Source organism: Pseudophryne corroboree, chromosome 4 (assembly GCF_028390025.1).
Source record: "Pseudophryne corroboree isolate aPseCor3 chromosome 4, aPseCor3.hap2, whole genome shotgun sequence".
In the NCBI taxonomy this organism is placed as follows: domain Eukaryota; kingdom Metazoa; phylum Chordata; class Amphibia; order Anura; family Myobatrachidae; genus Pseudophryne; species Pseudophryne corroboree.
Window position 1 is genome coordinate 632,946,955 of NC_086447.1, and position 21,421 is coordinate 632,968,375.

Here is a 21,421-nt window from a genome sequence, read left to right on the forward strand (position 1 = left end):
TTGTGAGTTCAAGCATCACCTGGAGCGTCTTTGTATATTGTTTTTTTTCCTTTTTCTAATGTCATTAGTCATTGATTATAAACTGCTACCTTAATATTTAATATGATATTACAAAGGATGGAAGAAAGAAAGAAAAAACACAAACATGATTGTACATTTAAGTTGTCAGCACACATCTGCTTTGGTTCAAATGCATTGCATATCTTCCTTCAGTCAGCCAACAAAACAGCAATGGAAAAGATTAACATACTGTTGGTAAAGCAGTTGCATCAAAATGATTTTCTGCAATATAGCATGATAATCCATACTGACAGCTCTGGATAGTACCAGCACATTTCTTGCTGGACTTGGTAATGCAAAGAACACAGTAAACAGCTTCACTTTTTTAAAAAATAAATAATTGACTATTAAAAACCTATCAGTCTTAAATAAGGACATCAGTAAGCACCACTGGCATAATGGAAAAGGCACTGTTCTCCTAAGCCAGTGGTTGTGGGTTTAAGTCCCGTCTGAGTTGGAAGTCATTACAGCAAGTGTCTCATCACTAGAGTTGATATTTTATCCTTGCTTCAACTGTAAAACAGTCTTGCAGTGTTTAGCTTGTAAAAAATGACCACAGAAGCTAAAATATGACATTAATTATGATAACATTGTTGTTGTTGTTTTTTAAACCTTTTCTATCACCGTGGACAGCTTATTCAAGTGCCATCTGGCATGCATGTTCCTTTGTTGCTCATCATTTATCACCAAAAATGATTTTCTTTTTCAATTCTTATGACTGTACTGATTGTATTGAATAAAATCCACATCTAGCATAACCAATTAATGCTGCAAAGTGCTCCAGTGGCGCAATTGGTTAGCGCGCGGTACTTATAAGACAGTATCTGTTGAGCGATTCCGAGGTTGACATAAGAAATGGAAAAAAAAACAGTATACAAAGAAGCTCCAGGTGAGGCTTGAACTCATCAAGCCTCACCTGGAGCTTCTTTGTATACTGTTTTTTTTTTACTATTCTTATGTCATTAGTCATTGATTATAAACTGCTACCTTAATATTTAATATGATATTACAAAGGATGGAAGAAACAAAGAAAAAACACAAACATGATTGTGCATTTAAGTTGTCAGCACACATCTGCTTTGTTTCAAATGCACTGCATATCTTCCTTCAGTCAGCCAACAAAACAGCAATGGAAAAGATTAACATACTGTTGGTAAAGCAGTTGCATCAAATTGATTTTCTGCAATATAGCATGATAATCCATACTGACAGCTCTGGATAGTACCAGCACATTTCTTGCTGGACTTGGTAATGCAAAGAACACAGTAAACAGCTTCACTTTTTTCAAAAATAAATAATTGACTATTAAAAACCTATCAGTCTTAAATAAGGACATCAGTAAGCACCACTGGCATAATGGATAAGTCACTGCCCTCCTAAGCCACGGGGTCCAAGTCCCATATGGGTTGGAAGTCATTACAGCAAGTGTCTTATCACTAGAGTTGATATTTTATCCTTGCTTCAAGTGTAAAACAGTCTTGCAGTGTTTAGCTTGTAAAAAAATGACCACAGAAGCTAAAATATGACATTAATTATGATAACATTGTTGTTGTTGTTTTATAAACCTTTTCTATCACCGTGGACAGCTTATTCAAGTGCCACCTGGCATGCATGTTTCTTTTTTGCTCATCATTCATCACCAAAAATGATTTTCTTTTTCAATTCTTATGACTGTACTTATTGTATTGAATAAAATCCACATCTAGCATAACCAATTAATGCTGCAAAGTGCTCCAGTGGCGCAATTTGTCAGTGCACGGTACTTATAAGACAGTATCTGTTGAGCAATGCAGAGGTTGTAAGTTCAAGCCTCACCTGGAGCATCTTTGTATACTGTTTTTTTTTCCTTTTCTTATGTCATTAGTCATTGATTATAAACTGCTACCGTAATATTTAATATGATATTACAAAGGATGGAAGAAAGAAAGAAAAAACACAAACATGATTGTGCATTTAAGTTGTCAGCACACATCTGCTTTGGTTCAAATGCACTGCATATCTTCCTTCAGTCAGCCAACAAAACAGCAATGGAAAAGATTAACATACTGTTGGTAAAGCAGTTGCATCAAATTGATTTTCTGCAATATAGCATGATAATCCATACTGACAGCTCTGGATAGTACCAGCACATTTCTTGCTGGACTTGGTAATGCAAAGAACACAGTAAACAGCTTCACTTTTTCCTCAAAAATAAATAATTGACTATTAAAAACCTAACAGTCTTAAATAAGAACATCAGTAAGCACCACTGGCATAATGGGTAAGGCACTGTTCTCCTAAGCCAGTGGTTGTGGGTTTAAGTCCTGTCTGAGTTGGAAGTCATTACAGCAAGTGTCTCATCACTAGAGTTGATATTTTATCCTTGCTTCAACTGTAAAATAGTCTTGCAGTGTTTAGCTTGTAAAAAATGACCACAGAAGCTAAAATATGACATTAATTATGATAACATTGTTGTTGTTGTTTTTTAAACCTTTTCTATCACCGTGGACAGCTTATTCAAGTGCCATCTGGCATGCATGTTCCTTTGTTGCTCATCATTCATCACCAAAAATGATTTTCTTTTTCAATTCTTATGACTGTACTGATTGTATTGAATAAAATCCACATCTAGCATAACCAATTAATGCTGCAAAGTGCTCCAGTTGCGCAATTGGTCAGCGCGCGGTACTTATAAGACAGTATTTGTTGAGCAATGCCGAGGTTGTGAGTTCAAGCCTCACTTGGAGCATCTTTGTATACTGTTTTTTTTCCTTTTCTTATGTCATTAGTCATTGATTATAAACTGCTACCTTAATATTTAATATGATATTACAAAGGATGGAAGAAAGAAAGAAAAAACACAAACATGGTTGTTCATTTAAGTTGTCAGCACACATCTGCTTTGGTTCAAATGCACTGCATATCTTCCTTCAGTCAGCCAACAAAACAGCAATGGAAAAGATTAACATACTGTTGGTAAAGCAGTTGCATCAAATTGATTTTCTGCAATATAGCATGATAATCCATACTGACAGCTCTGGATAGTACCAGCACATTTCTTGCTGGACTTGGTAATGCAAAGAACACAGTAAACAGCTTCACTTTTTCATCAAAAATAAATAATTGACTATTAAAAAAATATTAGTCTTAAATAAGAACATCAGTAAGTACCACTGGCATAATGGATAAGTCACTGCCCTCCTAAGCCACGGGGTCCAAGTCCCATATGGGGTGGAAGTCATTACAGCAAGTGTCTCATCACTAGAGTTGATATTTTTTCCTTGCTTCAACTGTAAAACAGTCTTGCAGTGTTTAGCTTGTAAAAAATGACCACAGAAGCTAAAATATGACATTAATTATGATAACATTGTTGTTGTTGTTGTTTTTTAAACCTTTTCTATCACCGTGGACAGCTTATTCAAGTGCCATCCTTTGTTGCTCATCATTTATCACCAAAAATGATTTTCTTTTTCAATTCTTATGACTGTACTGATTGTATTGAATAAAATCCACATCTAGCATAACCAATAATTGCTGCAAAGTGCTCCAGTGGCGCAATTGGTCAGCGCGCGGAACTTATAAGACAGTATATGTTGAGCGATGCCGAGGTTGTGAGTTCAAGCCTCACCTGGAGCATCTTTGTATACTGTTTTTTTTTCCTTTTCTTATGTCATTAGTCATTGATTATAAACTGCTACCTTAGTATTTAATATGATATTACAAAGGATGGAAGAAAGAAAGAAAGAAAAAACACAAACATGATTGTGCATTTAAGTTGTCAGCACACATCTGCTTTGGTTCAAATGCACTACATATCTTCCTTCAGTCAGCCAACAAAACAGCAATGGAAAAGATTAACATACTGTTGGTAAAGCAGTTGCATCAAATTGATTTTCTGCAATATAGCATGATAATCCATACTGACAGCTCTGGATAGTACCAGCACATTTCTTGCTGGACTTGGTAATGCAAAGAACACAGTAAACAGCTTCACTTTTTCCTCAAAAATAAATAATTGACTATTAAAAACCTAACAGTCTTAAATTAGAACATCAGTAAGCACCACTGGCATAATGGATAAGTCACTGCCCTCCTAAGCCAGGGGGTCCAAGTCCCATATGTGGTGGAAGTCATTACAGCAAGTGTCTCATCACTAGAGTTGATATTTTATCCTTGCTTCAACAGTAAAACAGTCTTGCAGTGTTTAGCTTGTAAAAAATGACCACAGAAGCTAAAATATGACATTAATTATGATAACATTGTTGTTGTTGTTTTTTAAACCTTTTCTATCACCGTGGACAGCTTATTCAAGTGCCATCTGGCATGCATGTTCCTTTGTTGCTCATCATTCATCACCAAAAATGATTTTCTTTTTCAATTCTTATGACTGTACTGATTGTATTGAATAAAATCCACATCTAGCATAACCAATTAATGCTGCAAAGTGCTCCAGTGGCGCAATTGGTCAGCACGTGGTACTTATAAGACAGTATCTGTTGAGCAATGCCGAGGTTGTGAGTTCAAGCCTCACTTGGAGCATCTTTGTACACTATTTTATTTCCTTTTCTTATGTCGTTAGTCATTGATTATAAACTGCTACCTTAATATTTAATATGATATTACAAAGGATGGAAGAAAGAAAGAAAAAACACAAACATTATTGTGCATTTAAGTTTTCAGCACACATCTGCTTTGGTTCAAATGCACTGCATATCTTCCTTCAGTCAGCCAACAAAACAGCAATGGAAAAGATTAACATACTGTTGGTAAAGCAGTTGCATCAAATTGATTTTCTGCAATATAGCATGATAATCCATACTGACAGCTCTGGATAGTACCAGCACATTTCTTGCTGGACTTGGTAATGCAAAGAACACAGTAAACAGCTTCACTTTTTCATCAAAAATAAATAATTGACTATTAAAAAAATATTAGTCTTAAATAAGAACATCAGTAAGTACCACTGGCATAATGGATAAGTCACTGCCCTCCTAAGCCACGGGGTCCAAGTCCCATATGGGGTGGAAGTCATTACAGCAAGTGTCTCATCACTAGAGTTGATATTTTTTCCTTGCTTCAACTGTAAAACAGTCTTGCAGTGTTTAGCTTGTAAAAAATGACCACAGAAGCTAAAATATGACATTAATTATGATAACATTGTTGTTGTTGTTGTTTTTTAAACCTTTTCTATCACCGTGGACAGCTTATTCAAGTGCCATCCTTTGTTGCTCATCATTTATCACCAAAAATGATTTTCTTTTTCAATTCTTATGACTGTACTGATTGTATTGAATAAAATCCACATCTAGCATAACCAATAATTGCTGCAAAGTGCTCCAGTGGCGCAATTGGTCAGCGTGCGGAACTTATAAGACAGTATATGTTGAGCGATGCCGAGGTTGTGAGTTCAAGCCTCACCTGGAGCATCTTTGTATACTGTTTTTTTTTCCTTTTCTTATGTCATTAGTCATTGATTATAAACTGCTACCTTAGTATTTAATATGATATTACAAAGGATGGAAGAAAGAAAGAAAGAAAAAACACAAACATGATTGTGCATTTAAGTTGTCAGCACACATCTGCTTTGGTTCAAATGCACTACATATCTTCCTTCAGTCAGCCAACAAAACAGCAATGGAAAAGATTAACATACTGTTGGTAAAGCAGTTGCATCAAATTGATTTTCTGCAATATAGCATGATAATCCATACTGACAGCTCTGGATAGTACCAGCACATTTCTTGCTGGACTTGGTAATGCAAAGAACACAGTAAACAGCTTCACTTTTTCCTCAAAAATAAATAATTGACTATTAAAAACCTAACAGTCTTAAATTAGAACATCAGTAAGCACCACTGGCATAATGGATAAGTCACTGCCCTCCTAAGCCAGGGGGTCCAAGTCCCATATGTGGTGGAAGTCATTACAGCAAGTGTCTCATCACTAGAGTTGATATTTTATCCTTGCTTCAACAGTAAAACAGTCTTGCAGTGTTTAGCTTGTAAAAAATGACCACAGAAGCTAAAATATGACATTAATTATGATAACATTGTTGTTGTTGTTTTTTAAACCTTTTCTATCACCGTGGACAGCTTATTCAAGTGCCATCTGGCATGCATGTTCCTTTGTTGCTCATCATTCATCACCAAAAATGATTTTCTTTTTCAATTCTTATGACTGTACTGATTGTATTGAATAAAATCCACATCTAGCATAACCAATTAATGCTGCAAAGTGCTCCAGTGGCGCAATTGGTCAGCACGTGGTACTTATAAGACAGTATCTGTTGAGCAATGCCGAGGTTGTGAGTTCAAGCCTCACTTGGAGCATCTTTGTACACTATTTTATTTCCTTTTCTTATGTCGTTAGTCATTGATTATAAACTGCTACCTTAATATTTAATATGATATTACAAAGGATGGAAGAAAGAAAGAAAAAACACAAACATTATTGTGCATTTAAGTTTTCAGCACACATCTGCTTTGGTTCAAATGCACTGCATATCTTCCTTCAGTCAGCCAACAAAACAGCAATAGAAAAGATTAACATACTGTTGGTAAAGCAGTTGCATCAAATAGATTTTCTGCAATATAGCATGATAATCCATACTGACAGCTCTGGATAGTACCAGCACATTTCTTGCTGGACTTGGTAATGCAAAGAACACAGTAAACAGCTTCACTTTTTCATCAAAAATAAATAATTGACTATTAAAAAAATATCAGTCTTAAATAAGAACATCAGTAAGCACCACTGGCATAATGGATAAGTCACTGCCCTCCTAAGCCACGGGGTCCAAATCCCATATGGGGTGGAAGTCATCACAGCAAGTGTCTCATCACTAGAGTTGATATTTTATCCTTGCATCAACTGTAAAACAGTCTTGCAGGGTTTAGCTTGTAAAAAATGACCACAGAAGCTAAAATATGACATTAATTATGATAACATTGTTGTTGTTGTTTTTTAAACCTTTTCTATCACCGTGGACAGCTTATTCAAGTGCCATCTGGCATGCATGTTCCTTTGTTGCTCATCATTCATCACCAAAAATGATTTTCTTTTTCAATTCTTATGACTGTACTGATTGTATTGAATAAAATCCACATCTAGCATAACCAATTAATGCTGCAAAGTGCTCCAGTGGCGTAATTGGTCAGCACGCGGTACTAATAAGACAGTATCTGTTGAGCAATGCCGAGGTTGTGAGTTCAAGCATCACCTGTAGCGTCTTTGTATATTGTTTTTTTTCCTTTTTCTAATGTCATTAGTCATTGATTATAAACTGCTACCTTAATATTTAATATGATATTACAAAGGATGGAAGAAAGAAAGAAAAAACACAAACATGATTGTACATTTAAGTTGTCAGCACACATCTGCTTTGGTTCAAATGCATTGCATATCTTCCTTCAGTCAGCCAACAAAACAGCAATGGAAAAGATTAACATACTGTTGGTAAAGCAGTTGCATCAAATTGATTTTCTGCAATATAGCATGATAATCCATACTGACAGCTCTGGATAGTACCAGCACATTTCTTGCTGGACTTGGTAATGCAAAGAACACAGTAAACAGCTTCACTTTTTAAAAAAAATAATAATTGACTATTAAAAACCTATCAGTCTTAAATAAGGACATCAGTAAGCACCACTGGCATAATGGAAAAGGCACTGTTCTCCTAAGCCAGTGGTTGTGGGTTTAAGTCCCGTCTGAGTTGGAAGTCATTACAGCAAGTGTCTCATCACTAGAGTTGATATTTTATCCTTGCTTCAACTGTAAAACAGTCTTGCAGTGTTTAGCTTGTAAAAAATGACCACAGAAGCTAAAATATGACATTAATTATGATAACATTGTTGTTGTTGTTTTAAAAACCTTTTCTATCACCGTGGACAGCTTATTCAAGTGCCATCTGGCATGCATGTTCCTTTGTTGCTCATCATTTATCACCAAAAATGATTTTCTTTTTCAATTCTTATGATTGTACTGATTGTATTGAATAAAATCCACATCTAGCATAACCAATTAATGCTGCAAAGTGCTCCAGTGGCGCAATTGGTTAGCGCGCGGTACTTATAAGACAGTATCTGTTGAGCGATTCCGAGGTTGACATAAGAAATGGAAAAAAAACAGTATACAAAGAAGCTCCAGGTGAGGCTTGAACTCATCAAGCCTCACCTGGAGCTTTTTGTATACTGTTTTTTTTTACTATTCTTATGTCATTAGTCATTGATTATAAACTGCTACCTTAATATTTAATATGATATTACAAAGGATGGAAGAAACAAAGAAAAAACACAAACATGATTGTGCATTTAAGTTGTCAGCACACATCTGCTTTGTTTCAAATGCACTGCATATCTTCCTTCAGTCAGCCAACAAAACAGCAATGGAAAAGATTAACATACTGTTGGTAAAGCAGTTGCATCAAATTGATTTTCTGCAATATAGCATGATAATCCATACTGACAGCTCTGGATAGTACCAGCACATTTCTTGCTGGACTTGGTAATGCAAAGAACACAGTAAACAGCTTCACTTTTTTCAAAAATAAATAATTGACTATTAAAAACCTATCAGTCTTAAATAAGGACATCAGTAAGCACCACTGGCATAATGGATAAGTCACTGCCCTCCTAAGCCACGGGGTCCAAGTCCCATATGGGTTGGAAGTCATTACAGCAAGTGTCTTATCACTAGAGTTGATATTTTATCCTTGCTTCAACTGTAAAACAGTCTTGCAGTGTTTAGCTTGTAAAAAAATGACCACAGAAGCTAAAATATGACATTAATTATGATAACATTGTTGTTGTTGTTTTATAAACCTTTTCTATCACTGGGGACAGCTTATTCAAGTGCCATCTGGCATGCATGTTTCTTTGTTGCTCATCATTCATCACCAAAAATGATTTTCTTTTTCAATTCTTATGACTGTACTGATTGTATTGAATAAAATCCACATCTAGCATAACCAATTAATGCTGCAAAGTGCTCCAGTGGCGTAATTGGTCAGCGCACGGTACTAATAAGACAGTATCTGTTGAGCAATGCCGAGGTTGTGAGTTCAAGCCTCACCTGTAGCGTCTTTGTATACTGCTTTTTTTCCTTTTTCTAATGTCATTAGTCATTGATTATAAACTGCTACCTTAATATTTAATATGATATTACAAAGGATGGAAGAAAGAAAGAAAAAACACAAACATGATTGTGCATTTAAGTTGTCAGCACACATCTGCTTTGGTTCAAATGCACTGCATATCTTCCTTCAGTCAGCCAACAAAACAGCAATGGAAAAGATTAACATACTGTTGGTAAAGCAGTTGCATCAAATTGATTTTCTGCAATATAGCATGATAATCCATACTGACAGCTCTGGATAGTACCAGCACATTTCTTGCTGGACTTGGTAATGCAAAGAACACAGTAAACAGCTTAACTTTTCTTCAAAAATAAATAATTGACTATTAAAAACCTATCAGTCTTAAATAAGGACATCAGTAAGCACCACTGGCATAATGGATAAGGCACTGTTCTCCTAAGCCAGTCATTGTGGGTTTAAGTCCCGTCTGAGTTGGAAGTCATTACAGCAAGTGGCATAATGGATAAGTCACTGCCCTCCTAAGCCACGGGGTCCAAGTCCCATATGGGGTGGAAGTCATTACAGCAAGTGTCTCATCACTAGAGTTGATATTTTATCCTTGCTTCAACTGTAAAACAGTCTTGCAGTGTTTAGCTTGTAAAACATGACCACAGAAGCTAAAATATGACATTAATTATGATAACATTGTTGTTGTTGTTTTTTAAACCTTTTCTATCACCGTGGACAGCTTATTCAAGTGCCATCTGGCATGCATGTTCCTTTGTTGCTCATCATTTATCACCAAAAATGATTTTCTTTTTCAATTCTTATGACTGTACTGATTGTATTGAATAAAATCCACATCTAGCATAACCAATTATTGCTGCAAAGTGCTCCAGTGGCGCAATTGGTCAGCACGCAGTACTTATAAGACAGTATCTGTTGAGCGATGCCGAGGTTGTGAGTTCAAGCCTCACCTGGAGCATCTTTGTATACTGTTTTTTTTTCCTTTTCTTATGTCATTAGTCATTGATTATAAACTGCTACCTTAGTGTTTAATATGATATTACAAAGGATGGAAGAAAGAAAGAAAAAACACAAACATGATTGTGCATTTAAGTTGTCAGCACACATCTGCTTTGGTTCAAATGCACTGCATATCTTCCTTCAGTCAGCCAACAAAACAGCAATGGAAAAGATTAACATACTGTTGGTAAAGCAGTTGCATCAAATTGATTTTCTGCAATATAGCATGATAATCCATACTGACAGCTCTGGATAGTACCAGCACATTTCTTGCTGGACTTGGTAATGCAAAGAACACAGTAAACAGCTTAACTTTTCTTCAAAAATAAATAATTGACTATTAAAAACCTATCAGTCTTAAATAAGGACATCAGTAAGCACCACTGGCATAATGGATAAGGCACTGTTCTCCTAAGCCAGTCGTTGTGGGTTTAAGTCCCGTCTGAGTTGGAAGTCATTACAGCAAGTGGCATAATGGATAAGTCACTGCCCTCCTAAGCCACGGGGTCCAAGTCCCATATGGGGTGGAAGTCATTACAGCAAGTGTCTCATCACTAGAGTTGATATTTTATCCTTGCTTCAACTGTAAAACAGTCTTGCAGTGTTTAGCTTGTAAAACATGACCACAGAAGCTAAAATATGACATTAATTATGATAACATTGTTGTTGTTGTTTTTTAAACCTTTTCTATCACCGTGGACAGCTTATTCAAGTGCCATCTGGCATGCATGTTCCTTTGTTGCTCATCATTTATCACCAAAAATGATTTTCTTTTTCAATTCTTATGACTGTACTGATTGTATTGAATAAAATCCACATCTAGCATAACCAATTATTGCTGCAAAGTGCTCCAGTGGCGCAATTGGTCAGCACGCAGTACTTATAAGACAGTATCTGTTGAGCGATGCCGAGGTTGTGAGTTCAAGCCTCACCTGGAGCATCTTTGTATACTGTTTTTTTTTCCTTTTCTTATGTCATTAGTCATTGATTATAAACTGCTACCTTAGTGTTTAATATGATATTACAAAGGATGGAAGAAAGAAAGAAAAAACACAAACATGATTGTGCATTTAAGTTGTCAGCACACATCTGCTTTGGTTCAAATGCACTGCATATCTTCCTTCAGTCAGCCAACAAAACAGCAATGGAAAAGATTAACATACTGTTGGTAAAGCAGTTGCATCAAATTGATTTTCTGCAATATAGCATGATAATCCATACTGACAGCTCTGGATAGTACCAGCACATTTCTTGCTGGACTTGGTAATGCAAAGAACACAGTAAACAGCTTCACTTTTTCATCAAAAATAAATAATTGACTATTAAAAAAATATCAGTCTTAAATAAGAACATCAGTAAGTACCACTGGCATAATGGATAAGTCACTGCCCTCCTAAGCCACGGGGTCCAAGTCCCATATGGGGTGGAAGTCATTACAGCAAGTGTCTCATCACTAGAGTTGATATTTTATCCTTGCTTCAACTGTAAAACAGTCTTGCAGTGTTTAGCTTGTAAAAAATGACCACAGAAGCTAAAATATGACATTAATTATGATAACATTGTTGTTGTTGTTGTTGTTTTTTAAACCTTTTCTATCACCGTGGACAGCTTATTCAAGTGCCATCCTTTGTTGCTCATCATTTATCACCAAAAATGATTTTCTTTTTCAATTCTTATGACTGTACTGATTGTATTGAATAAAATCCACATCTAGCATAACCAATAATTGCTGCAAAGTGCTCCAGTGGCGCAATTGGTCAGCGTGCGGAACTTATAAGACAGTATCTGTTGAGCGATGCCAAAGTTGTGAGTTCAAGCCTCACCTGGAGCATCTTTGTATACTGTTTTTTTTTCCTTTTCTTATGTCATTAGTCATTGATTATAAACTGCTACCTTAGTATTTAATATGATATTACAAAGGATGGAAGAAAGAAAGAAAGAAAAAACACAAACATGATTGTGCATTTAAGTTGTCAGCACACATCTGCTTTGGTTCAAATGCACTACATATCTTCCTTCAGTCAGCCAACAAAACAGCAATGGAAAAGATTAACATACTGTTGGTAAAGCAGTTGCATCAAATTGATTTTCTGCAATATAGCATGATAATCCATACTGACAGCTCTGGATAGTACCAGCACATTTCTTGCTGGACTTGGTAATGCAAAGAACACAGTAAACAGCTTCACTTTTTCCTCAAAAATAAATAATTGACTATTAAAAACCTAACAGTCTTAAATTAGAACATCAGTAAGCACCACTGGCATAATGGATAAGTCACTGCCCTCCTAAGCCAGGGGGTCCAAGTCCCATATGTGGTGGAAGTCATTACAGCAAGTGTCTCATCACTAGAGTTGATATTTTATCCTTGCTTCAACAGTAAAACAGTCTTGCAGTGTTTAGCTTGTAAAAAATGACCACAGAAGCTAAAATATGACATTAATTATGATAACATTGTTGTTGTTGTTTTTTAAACCTTTTCTATCACCGTGGACAGCTTATTCAAGTGCCATCTGGCATGCATGTTCCTTTGTTGCTCATCATTCATCACCAAAAATGATTTTCTTTTTCAATTCTTATGACTGTACTGATTGTATTGAATAAAATCCACATCTAGCATAACCAATTAATGCTGCAGAGTGCTCCAGTGGCGCAATTGGTCAGCACGTGGTACTTATAAAACAGTATCTGTTGAGCAATGCCGAGGTTGTGAGTTCAAGCCTCACTTGGAGCATCTTTGTACACTATTTTATTTCCTTTTCTTATGTCGTTAGTCATTGATTATAAACTGCTACCTTAATATTTAATATGATATTACAAAGGATGGAAGAAAGAAAGAAAAAACACAAACATGATTGTGCATTTAAGTTGTCAGCACACATCTGCTTTGGTTCAAATGCACTGCATATCTTCCTTCAGTCAGCCAACAAAACAGCAATGGAAAAGATTAACATACTGTTGGTAAAGCAGTTGCATCAAATAGATTTTCTGCAATATAGCATGATAATCCATACTGACAGCTCTGGATAGTACCAGCACATTTCTTGCTGGACTTGGTAATGCAAAGAACACAGTAAACAGCTTCACTTTTTCATCAAAAATAAATAATTGACTATTAAAAAAATATCAGTCTTAAATAAGAACATCAGTAAGCACCACTGGCATAATGGATAAGTCACTGCCCTCCTAAGCCACGGGGTCCAAATCCCATATGGGGTGGAAGTCATCACAGCAAGTGTCTCATCACTAGAGTTGATATTTTATCCTTGCTTCAACTGTAAAACAGTCTTGCAGGGTTTAGCTTGTAAAAAATGACCACAGAAGCTAAAATATGACATTAATTATGATAACATTGTTGTTGTTGTTTTTTAAACCTTTTCTATCACCGTGGACAGCTTATTCAAGTGCCATCTGGCATGCATGTTCCTTTGTTGCTCATCATTCATCACCAAAAATGATTTTCTTTTTCAATTCTTATGACTGTACTGATTGTATTGAATAAAATCCACATCTAGCATAACCAATTAATGCTGCAAAGTGCTCCAGTGGCGTAATTGGTCAGCACGCGGTACTAATAAGACAGTATCTGTTGAGCAATGCCGAGGTTGTGAGTTCAAGCATCACCTGGAGCGTCTTTGTATATTGTTTTTTTTCCTTTTTCTAATGTCATTAGTCATTGATTATAAACTGCTACCTTAATATTTAATATGATATTACAAAGGATGGAAGAAAGAAAGAAAAAACACAAACATGATTGTACATTTAAGTTGTCAGCACACATCTGCTTTGGTTCAAATGCATTGCATATCTTCCTTCAATCAGCCAACAAAACAGCAATGGAAAAGATTAACATACTGTTGGTAAAGCAGTTGCATCAAATTGATTTTCTGCAATATAGCATGATAATCCATACTGACAGCTCTGGATAGTACCAGCACATTTCTTGCTGGACTTGGTAATGCAAAGAACACAGTAAACAGCTTCACTTTTTAAAAAAATAAATAATTGACTATTAAAAACCTATCAGTCTTAAATAAGGACATCAGTAAGCACCACTGGCATAATGGAAAAGGCACTGTTCTCCTAAGCCAGTGGTTGTGGGTTTAAGTCCCGTCTGAGTTGGAAGTCATTACAGCAAGTGTCTCATCACTAGAGTTGATATTTTATCCTTGCTTCAACTGTAAAACAGTCTTGCAGTGTTTAGCTTGTAAAAAATTACCACAGAAGCTAAAATATGACATTAATTATGATAACATTGTTGTTGTTGTTGTTTTAAAAACCTTTTCTATCACCGTGGACAGCTTATTCAAGTGCCATCTGGCATGCATGTTCCTTTGTTGCTCATCATTTATCACCAAAAATGATTTTCTTTTTCAATTCTTATGACTGTACTGATTGTATTGAATAAAATCCACATCTAGCATAACCAATTAATGCTGCAAAGTGCTCCAGTGGCGCAATTGGTTAGCGCGCGGTACTTATAAGACAGTATCTGTTGAGCGATTCCGAGGTTGACATAAGAAATGGAAAAAAAACAGTATACAAAGAAGCTCCAGGTGAGGCTTGAACTCATCAAGCCTCACCTGGAGCTTTTTGTATACTGTTTTTTTTTTACTATTCTTATGTCATTAGTCATTGATTATAAACTGCTACCTTAATATTTAATATGATATTACAAAGGATGGAAGAAACAAAGAAAAAACACAAACATGATTGTGCATTTAAGTTGTCAGCACACATCTGCTTTGTTTCAAATGCACTGCATATCTTCCTTCAGTCAGCCAACAAAACAGCAATGGAAAAGATTAACATACTGTTGGTAAAGCAGTTGCATCAAATTGATTTTCTGCAATATAGCATGATAATCCATACTGACAGCTCTGGATAGTACCAGCACATTTCTTGCTGGACTTGGTAATGCAAAGAACACAGTAAACAGCTTCACTTTTTTCAAAAATAAATAATTGACTATTAAAAACCTATCAGTCTTAAATAAGGACATCAGTAAGCACCACTGGCATAATGGATAAGTCACTGCCCTCCTAAGCCACGGGGTCCAAGTCCCATATGGGTTGGAAGTCATTACAGCAAGTGTCTTATCACTAGAGTTGATATTTTATCCTTGCTTCAACTGTAAAACAGTCTTGCAGTGTTTAGCTTGTAAAAAAATGACCACAGAAGCTAAAATATGACATTAATTATGATAACATTGTTGTTGTTGTTTTATAAACCTTTTCTATCACTGGGGACAGCTTATTCAAGTGCCATCTGACATGCATGTTTCTTTGTTGCTCATCATTCATCACCAAAAATGATTTTCTTTTTCAATTCTTATGACTGTACTGATTGTATTGAATAAAATCCACATCTAGCATAACCAATTAATGCTGCAAAGTGCTCCAGTGGCGTAATTGGTCAGCGCACGGTACTAATAAGACAGTATCTGTTGAGCAATGCCGAGGTTGTGAGTTCAAGCCTCACCTGTAGCGTCTTTGTATACTGCTTTTTTTCCTTTTTCTAATGTCATTAGTCATTGATTATAAACTGCTACCTTAATATTTAATATGATATTACAAAGGATGGAAGAAAGAAAGAAAAAACACAAACATGGTTGTTCATTTAAGTTGTCAGCACACATCTGCTTTGGTTCAAATGCACTGCATATCTTCCTTCAGTCAGCCAACAAAACAGCAATGGAAAAGATTAACATACTGTTGGTAAAGCAGTTGCATCAAATTGATTTTCTGCAATATAGCATGATAATCCATACTGACAGCTCTGGATAGTACCAGCACATTTCTTGCTGGACTTGGTAATGCAAAGAACACAGTAAACAGCTTCACTTTTTCATCAAAAATAAATAATTGACTATTAAAAAAATATCAGTCTTAAATAAGAACATCAGTAAGCACCACTGGCATAATGGATAAGTCACTGCCCTCCTAAGCCACAGGGTCCAAGTCCCATATGGGGTGGAAGTCATTACAGCAAGTGTCTCATCACTAGAGTTGATATTTTATCCTTGCTTCAACTGTAAAACAGTCTTGCAGTGTTTAGCTTGTAAAAAATGACCACAGAAGCTAAAATATGACATTAATTATGATAACATTGTTGTTGTTGTTTTTTAAACCTTTTCTATCACCGTGGACAGCTTATTCAAGTGCCATCTGGCATGCATGTTCCTTTGTTGCTCATCATTTATCACCAAAAATGATTTTCTTTTTCAATTCTTATGACTGTACTGATTGTATTGAATAAAATCCACATCTAGCATAACCAATTAATGCTGCAAAGTACTCCAGTGGCGCAATTGGTCAGCGCGCGGTACTTATAAGACAGTATCTGTTGAGCGATGCCGAGGTTGACATAAGAAATGGAAAAAAAAACAGTATACAAAGAAGCTCCAGGTGAGGCTTGAACTCATCAAGCCTCACCTGGAGCTTCTTTGTATACTGTTTTATTTTTTACTTTTCTTATGCCATTAGTCATTGATTATAAACTGCTACCTTAATAATTAATATGATATTACAAAGGATGGAAGAAAGAAAGAAAAAACACAAACATGATTGTGCATTTAAGTTGTCAGCACACATCTGCTTTGGTTCAAATGCACTGCATATCTTCCTTCAGTCAGTTAACAAAACAGCAATGGAAAAGATTAACATACTGTTGGTAAAGCAGTTGCATCAAATTGATTTTCTGCAATATAGCATGATAATCCATACTGACAGCTCTTGATAGTACCAGCACATTTCTTGCTGGACTTGGTAATGCAAAGAACACAGTAAACAGCTTCACTTTTTCCTCAAAAATAAATAATTGACTATTAAAAACCTAACAGTCTTAAATAAGAACATCAGTAAGCACCACTGGCATAATGGATAAGTCACTGCCCTCCTAAGCCAGGGGGTCCAAGTCCCATATGGGGTGGAAGTCATTACAGCAAGTGTCTCATCACTAGAGTTGATATTTTATCCTTGCTTCAACTGTAAAACAGTCTTGCAGTGTTTAGCTTGTAAAAAATTACCACAGAGCTAAAATATGACATTAATTATGATAACATTGTTGTTGTTGTTGTTGTTGTTTTTTAAACCTTTTCTATCACCGTGGACAGCTGTTGGAAGTCATTACAGCAAGTGTCTTATCACTAGAGTTGATATTTTATCCTTGCTTCAACTGTAAAACAGTCTTGCAGTGTTTAGCTTGTAAAAAACTGACCACAGAAGCTAAAATATGACATTAATTATGATAACATTGCTGTTGTTGTTTTATAAACCTTTTCTATCACTGGGGACAGCTTATTCAAGTGCCATCTGGCATGCATGTTCCTTTGTTGCTCATCATTCATCACCAAAAATGATTTTCTTTTTCAATTCTTATGACTGTACTGATTGTATTGAATAAAATCCACATCTAGCATAACCAATTAATGCTGCAAAGTGCTCCAGTGGCGCAATTGGTCAGCACGTGGTACTTATAAAACAGTATCTGTTGAGCAATGCCGAGGTTGTGAGTTCAAGCCTCACTTGGAGCATCTTTGTACACTATTTTATTTCCTTTTCTTATGTCGTTAGTCATTGATTATAAACTGCTACCTTAATATTTAATATGATATTACAAAGGATGGAAGAAAGAAAGAAAAAACACAAACATGATTGTGCATTTAAGTTGTCAGCACACATCTGCTTTGGTTCAAATGCACTGCATATCTTCCTTCAGTCAGCCAACAAAACAGCAATGGAAAAGATTAACATACTGTTGGTAAAGCAGTTGCATCAAATAGATTTTCTGCAATATAGCATGATAATCCATACTGACAGCTCTGGATAGTACCAGCACATTTCTTGCTTGACTTGGTAATGCAAAGAACACAGTAAACAGCTTCACTTTTTCATCAAAAATAAATAATTGACTATTAAAAAAATATCAGTCTTAAATAAGAACATCAGTAAGCACCACTGGCATAATGGATAAGTCACTGCCCTCCTAAGCCACGGGGTCCAAATCCCATATGGGGTGGAAGTCATCACAGCAAGTGTCTCATCACTAGAGTTGATATTTTATCCTTGCTTCAACTGTAAAACAGTCTTGCAGGGTTTAGCTTGTAAAAAATGACCACAGAAGCTAAAATATGACATTAATTATGATAACATTGTTGTTGTTGTTTTTTAAACCTTTTCTATCACCGTGGACAGCTTATTCAAGTGCCATCTGGCATGCATGTTCCTTTGTTGCTCATCATTCATCACCAAAAATGATTTTCTTTTTCAATTCTTATGACTGTACTGATTGTATTGAATAAAATCCACATCTAGCATAACCAATTAATGCTGCAAAGTGCTCCAGTGGCGTAATTGGTCAGCACGCGGTACTAATAAGACAGTATCTGTTGAGCAATGCCGAGGTTGTGAGTTCAAGCATCACCTGGAGCGTCTTTGTATATTGTTTTTTTTCCTTTTTCTAATGTCATTAGTCTTTGATTATAAACTGCTACCTTAATATTTAATATGATATTACAAAGGATGGAAGAAAGAAAGAAAAAACACAAACATGATTGTACATTTAAGTTGTCAGCACACATCTGCTTTGGTTCAAATGCATTGCATATCTTCCTTCAGTCAGCCAACAAAACAGCAATGGAAAAGATTAACATACTGTTGGTAAAGCAGTTGCATCAAATTGATTTTCTGCAATATAGCATGATAATCCATACTGACAGCTCTGGATAGTACCAGCACATTTCTTGCTGGACTTGGTAATGCAAAGAACACAGTAAACAGCTTCACTTTTTAAAAAAATAAATAATTGACTATTAAAAACCTATCAGTCTTAAATAAGGACATCAGTAAGCACCACTGGCATAATGGAAAAGGCACTGTTCTCCTAAGCCAGTGGTTGTGGGTTTAAGTCCCGTCTGAGTTGGAAGTCATTACAGCAAGTGTCTCATCACTAGAGTTGATATTTTATCCTTGCTTCAACTGTAAAACAGTCTTGCAGTGTTTAGCTTGTAAAAAATGACCACAGAAGCTAAAATATGACATTAATTATGATAACATTGTTGTTGTTGTTGTTTTAAAAACCTTTTCTATCACCGTGGACAGCTTATTCAAGTGCCATCTGGCATGCATGTTCCTTTGTTGCTCATCATTTATCACCAAAAATGATTTTCTTTTTCAATTCTTATGACTGTACTGATTGTATTGAATAAAATCCACATCTAGCATAACCAATTAATGCTGCAAAGTGCTCCAGTGGCGCAATTGGTTAGCGCGCGGTACTTATAAGACAGTATCTGTTGAGCGATTCCGAGGTTGACATAAGAAATGGAAAAAAAACAGTATACAAAGAAGCTCCAGGTGAGGCTTGAACTCATCAAGCCTCACCTGGAGCTTTTTGTATACTGTTTTTTTTTTACTATTCTTATGTCATTAGTCATTGATTATAAACTGCTACCTTAATATTTAATATGATAATACAAAGGATGGAAGAAACAAAGAAAAAACACAAACATGATTGTGCATTTAAGTTGTCAGCACACATCTGCTTTGTTTCAAATGCACTGCATATCTTCCTTCAGTCAGCCAACAAAACAGCAATGGAAAAGATTAACATACTGTTGGTAAAGCAGTTGCATCAAATTGATTTTCTGCAATATAGCATGATAATCCATACTGACAGCTCTGGATAGTACCAGCACATTTCTTGCTGGACTTGGTAATGCAAAGAACACAGTAAACAGCTTCACTTTTTTCAAAAATAAATAATTGACTATTAAAAACCTATCAGTCTTAAATAAGGACATCAGTAAGCACCACTGGCATAATGGATAAGTCACTGCCCTCCTAAGCCACAGGGTCCAAGTCCCATATGGGGTGGAAGTCATTACAGCAAGTGTCTCATCACTAGAGTTGATATTTTATCCTTGCTTCAACTGTAAAACAGTCTTGCAGTGTTTAGCTTGTAAAAAATGACCACAGAAGCTAAAATATGACATTAATTATGATAACATTGTTGTTGTTGTTTTTTAAACCTTTTCTATCACCGTGGACAGCTTATTCAAGTGCCATCTGGCATGCATGTTCCTTTGTTGCTCATCATTTATCACCAAAAATGATTTTCTTTTTCAATTCTTATGACTGTACTGATTGTATTGAATAAAATCCACATCTAGCATAACCAATTAATGCTGCAAAGTACTCCAGTGGCGCAATTGGTCAGCGCGCGGTACTTATAAGACAGTATCTGTTGAGCGATGCCGAGGTTGACATAAGAAATGGAAAAAAAAACAGTATACAAAGAAGCTCCAGGTGAGGCTTGAACTCATCAAGCCTCACCTGGAGCTTCTTTGTATACTGTTTTATTTTTTACTTTTCTTATGCCATTAGTCATTGATTATAAACTGCTACCTTAATAATTAATATGATATTACAAAGGATGGAAGAAAGAAAGAAAAAACACAAACATGATTGTGCATTTAAGTTGTCAGCACACATCTGCTTTGGTTCAAATGCACTGCATATCTTCCTTCAGTCAGTTAACAAAACAGCAATGGAAAAGATTAACATACTGTTGGTAAAGCAGTTGCATCAAATTGATTTTCTGCAATATAGCATGATAATCCATACTGACAGCTCTTGATAGTACCAGCACATTTCTTGCTGGACTTGGTAATGCAAAGAACACAGTAAACAGCTTCACTTTTTCCTCAAAAATAAATAATTGACTATTAAAAACCTAACAGTCTTAAATAAGAACATCAGTAAGCACCACTGGCATAATGGATAAGTCACTGCCCTCCTAAGCCAGGGGTCCAAGTCCCATATGGGGTGGAAGTCATTACAGCAAGTGTCTCATCACTAGAGTTGATATTTTATCCTTGCTTCAACTGTAAAACAGTCTTGCAGTGTTTAGCTTGTAAAAAATTACCACAGAGCTAAAATATGACATTAATTATGATAACATTGTTGTTGTTGTTGTTTTTTAAACCTTTTCTATCACCGTGGACAGCTTATTCAAGTGCCATCTGGCATGCATGTTCCTTTTTTGCTCATCATTCATCACCAAAAATGATTTTCTTTTTCAATTCTTATGACTGTACTGATTGTATTGAATAAAATCCACATCTAGCATAACCAATCAATGCTGCAAAGTGCTCCAGTGGCGCAATTTCTCAGTGCACGGTACTTATAAGACAGTATCTGTTGAGCAATGCAGAGGTTGTAAGTTCAAGCCTCACCTGGAGCATCTTTGTATACTGTTTTTTTTCCTTTTCTTATGTCA

General features: G+C 35.8%; 3 non-coding genes across 3 annotated transcripts; all 3 read left to right on the forward strand.

Moving 5' to 3' along the window:
* The first annotated feature begins 3,582 nt into the window (after positions 1 to 3,582).
* TRNAI-UAU (transfer RNA isoleucine (anticodon UAU)) lies at positions 3,583 to 3,675 on the forward strand. The gene is given in 2 exon segments: positions 3,583 to 3,620; positions 3,640 to 3,675. It is a non-coding gene; the product is annotated as a tRNA-Ile (tRNA).
* A 5,351-nt stretch (positions 3,676 to 9,026) lies between these two features.
* On the forward strand, positions 9,027 to 9,119 carry TRNAI-AAU (transfer RNA isoleucine (anticodon AAU)). The gene is given in 2 exon segments: positions 9,027 to 9,064; positions 9,084 to 9,119. It is a non-coding gene; the product is annotated as a tRNA-Ile (tRNA).
* A 6,418-nt stretch (positions 9,120 to 15,537) lies between these two features.
* Positions 15,538 to 15,630, forward strand: TRNAI-AAU (transfer RNA isoleucine (anticodon AAU)). The gene is given in 2 exon segments: positions 15,538 to 15,575; positions 15,595 to 15,630. It is a non-coding gene; the product is annotated as a tRNA-Ile (tRNA).
* The last annotated feature ends 5,791 nt before the right edge of the window (positions 15,631 to 21,421 follow it).